Genomic DNA, 4,676 nt, shown 5'->3' on the forward strand with positions numbered 1-4,676 from the left:
CCGCAAGGGGCGGAGCCAAGGCGCAAAAAATTTTAAAACAAATAGGGTTCTTTCCGTTCACTCAGTCAACATTTATTGAGCACCTATTATGGCACCTTACCAGGGGTATAGTTGGGGGGGCGGGGGGAACAGATGTCCCTGGACAGGGCTAGGGACATCAACTAAAAAGCACACAACACATAACTAGAAATTTTAAGGCCTATTTCATTGAATCGCCGATACAGCATTGTTTCTGAGACTCACCATCGTTTCACATACCTCTTAGAAAGAAAAACGCTGCAGGTAAGAGTGCATACCATAGGTTGATAAGACACATTCGGATTTCAGATAATGAAATGTCAAAAGCTGGGACTTTAGATCGATGAAAAGGGGTAAAAAGTGATAAATGGAAACTCCAGGGAGACCTCAGATTGAGACTTCCCTTACTTACCTGGCTCCAGAATCCGAGCCCCGTAAGTAAGGTTTTGGATATTTTGCACAAAGCGTCACAGCCAATAATAGGTGGCGGAGCCTGCAGAACGTGACCCACAACCACGCGCAGAGTTCTGCATCCCGCTGGGGCCTGCGTGAGCTGGTCCTCCAGGCCGGCCCAGCGCCCCGGAATTCGACAGCGGCGGACTGTGAGATTGTGGCTCTGAATGCCACCCAAGACAAAAGCAGCTCCGCGCTTCTTTGCCAGAGCAGGGATGTTGCAGGAACGTAGCTCCAACTTCAGCTGGGGCTGCCTCAGTCTCCGTTGCTTATTGAAGTGAAATTCACATAAGATTAACAATTTTAAAGGGTGTAATTCAATGGCATTAGTACACTCACAATGTTGTGCAACCATCGCCATTTATCTAGTTCCAAAACATTTTCATCATCCCCAAAGGCGACCCCATACCCATTAAGCATATTCATTAGATCCTCCCTGTCCCCAGACCCTGGCAACCACTAATCTATTGTCTCTATGGATTTACCTATTCTGGACACTTGATGGTAAGTGGAATCATACAATATGTTGCCTTTTGTGTCTGTCTTCTTTCACTTAGCATACTTTTTTTTGAGGTCTATCCATGTTGTAGCATGTAGCACTCCTTCTTATGGCCGAATAATATTCCATTGTTTATCTTGTCATCTGGTAATGAACGTTTGGGTTGTTTCTACCTTTTGGCTTTTGTGAATAGTGCTGTGAACGTTTGTATACCAGTATTTTTTTGAATACTTGTTTTCAATTTCGGGGGTATATACCTAGGAGTGGAATTGCTAGATCATATAATAATATGTTAAACTTTTTGTGGAACTGCCAAACTGTTTTCCACAGCAGCTGCACTATTAAACATTCCTACCAGCAATGTACAAGAATTGCAATATCTCCACATCCTTAATAGCACTTGTTATTTTCTGTTGTTGTTGTTGTTTTTTAGAAGCCATCCTAGTGAGTATGAAGTGGTAACTCATTGTGGGTTTGATTTACATTTCCTTAATGACTACAGATGTTGAGTATCTTTTCATGTGTTTATTGGTAATTTGTATATTTTCTTAGGAGAAATGTCTCTCCAAGTCCTTTGTCCATTTAAAAACTGGGTTGCTTTTCTTTTTGCTGTTAAGTTGTATGAAATCTTTGTATATTATAGATACTAGATCCTTATCAAATATATGATTCATAAATATTTTCTTTCATTGTATCTGCTGTAATTTCACTTTACTGATAGTGTCCTTTTTATTTAAAAAATATTTATTTATTGGTCGTGCCAGGTCTTAATTGCTGCAGGGGGGCTCCTTAGTTGTAGCAGTCCCCTTAGTTGCAGCAAGGGGGCTCCTTACTTGCGGCACATGGGCTCCTTAGTTGTGTCATGCAAACTCTTAGTTGAGGTATGCATGTGGGATCTAGTTCCCTGACCAGTGATCAAACCCCGGTCCCCCAGCATTGGGAGCGCAGAGTCTTATCCACTGCACCACCAGGGAAGTCCCGAGAGTGTCCTTTTATGCACAAAAGATTTTAGTTTTGATGAAGCCTAATTAATTTTGTTTTTTTTGTTTGTTGCTTATGCTTTTGGTGTCATATCCAAGACTCCATTACCAAACCCAAGGTCACAAAGATTTACCTCTATGTTTTATTTATTTTTAACTTTGTATTTTATATTGGAGTAGAGTTGATTAACAATTTTGTGTTAGTTTCAGGTGTACAGCAAAGTGATTCAGTTATACATATACATGTATCTATTCTTTTTCAAATTCTTTTCCTGTTTAGGTTGTTACATAATATTGAGCAGAGTTCCCTTTGCTATATAGTAGGTCCTTGTTGAAGATTTACCTCTATGTTTTCTTCCATGACTTTTAGAGTTTTATAGCTCACACTTAAGTCTTTGATGCATTTCGATGTATTTTTTTGCATATGGTGTAAGGTAGGGTTCTACCTTCCCTTGCAAGTGGACCTCCAGTTGTCCTATCACCATTTATTAATGCGACTTTGTCAATTGAATGGGTTGGGATTCTTGTCAAAAATTGATTGAGTATAGATGTATTGGTTTATTTCTGGATTGTCAATCATATTCCACTGAGGTATATGTATATTTTTAATGTCTGTTCCACACTGCTTTGATTACTGTAGCTTTGCAGTATGTTTTGAAATTGGGGGGTGTGAGTATTCCATTTCTGTTCTTCTTTTCAAAATAATGTTGACCTGTTTCAAGTTTGTATCTGGGTTCCCTTGCAATTCCATGTAAGTTTCAGGATCAGCTTTTTCATTTACCAAAAAAAAGGCCATTGGGATTTTCATAAGGATTGCACTGGATATGTAGATTACTTTAGGTACTTTTGCCATCTTGACACTATTAAGTCTTCTAATTCATTAACACAGGATGTCTTTCCATTCATTTAGGTCTTCTTTAATTCAACAATGTTTTGTAGTTTTCAGTGTACATGTATTGCACCTATTTGGTTCAATTTATTTCTAAGTATTTTATTCTTTTTGATGCTACTGAAAATTGAATTTTCTCAGATTCCTATCTGGATTGTTCATTGCTAGTGTTTAGAAATACAATTAATTTTCATGTGTTGATCTTTTATCCTGAAGTTTCACTGAATTTGTTTATTAGCCCTAATAGTTTTTTGTGGATTCCTTATGATTCTCTATATAAGATCATGTCAGCTGCAAAGAGGGGTAGTTTTACTTGTTTCTTTCTAATTTGGATGCCTCTTGTTTCTTTTTTTTCTTAATATTTATTTATTTATGTATTTAGGCTGCACCAGGTCCCATTTGTGGCACGTGGGCTCCTCAGTTGTGGCATGTGGGATCTAGTTCCCTGACCAGGGATCAAACCCAGGCCCCCTGCATTGGGAGTGCAGAGTCTTACCCACTGGACCACCAGGGTGCCTCTTATTTCTTTTTTCTTGCCTTATTGCTCAAGTTAGAACTTTCAGGACAATGCTGCTTATACAATTTTGAATAGAAGAAGCAAAAGCAGGCATTCTTTTTGTTGTTGTTGTTCCTGATCTTACGGGGAAATCTTTCAGTCTTTCACTATTGATGTTAGTTGTAGTTTTTTTTTTTTTCATAAATGCCCTTAATCAGATTGAGGAAGTTCTCTTTATTCCTAGTTTGTTGAATGTTTTTATCCTGAAAAAGTGTTGGATTTTGTCAAATTATTCTTCTGCATCAGTTGAGATGGTTACGTTTTTCCTTCATTCTATTAATACTGTATATTACATTGATTGATTTTTGTATGTTGAATCCCTCCTGAGGTAAATATCATTTAGTCATGGTGTGTAATTCTTTTAACATTTTGCTGGATTTGGTTTGCAAGGATTTTATTGAGGATTTTTTGCATCTATATTCATAGGGGATATTGGTCTGAAATTTTCTTTTCTTGTGATGTCTCTGGTTTTGGCATCAGGTAGTGCTGGCCCCATCAAATGAGTTAAGAAGTGTTCACTGCTTTTCTATTCTTAGAAGAGTTTGAAAAGGATTAGTGTTAATTGTTCCTTAAAAGTTTGATGCAATTCACTAGTGAAGCCATCTTATCTGGTCCTGGACTTTTCTTTGTCAGAAGGGTTTTTTGTTTGTTTGTTTTGTTTTTTAAACTACTGATTCAATCTCTTGTTTTAAGGCTGTTCAGATTTCCTATTTCTTTTTCTTGAATCAGTTTTGGTGGTCTGTATGTTTCTAGGAATTTGCCCATTTTATCTAGGTTACCTAACTTGTTAGTGTACACTGTTCAGAGTTTTCTCTCATAATCCTTTTTATTCCCTTAAATTCGCTAGTAATGTCCCCATTATGCTGTGTTTAAGTCATCTTTTTCTTGATTGAGGATTCACTTGGATGCTACAAACGCTCAGCTATTTCCCAGAGTTCCCACAAAGTCAATTCTGACACTTATTTTTGGGGGGTTTCTGTGTAGGGATGGGCCCGTGCAGCTTCCTATTCTGCCATTTCCATTGACGTCCCTTCTAATCTTTGTTTTGTTTTGCTTTCGAGCAGAATGGCAAAATGCCTCTGATGTGCCAAGTTCCTTCCTCCATACATCCTCTGTGACTGGGACGCAAGTCTTCCATGCCCCGCCTTCCCACTTTCTGGGTTACCTGTCCCCCACTACTTCTCTGAAGCCCCCTCTAACAGTCAGCTACTCCCCTCCAAATTTTCTCCACCTCCCCCCTTTCTCTTTTTTGCACTGTTAAGAGCTGGCTCTTCTTTCCTC

The sequence above is a fragment of the Stenella coeruleoalba genome (assembly GCF_951394435.1).
Source record: "Stenella coeruleoalba genome assembly, chromosome: 7".
Classification (NCBI taxonomy): Eukaryota; Metazoa; Chordata; class Mammalia; order Artiodactyla; family Delphinidae; genus Stenella; species Stenella coeruleoalba.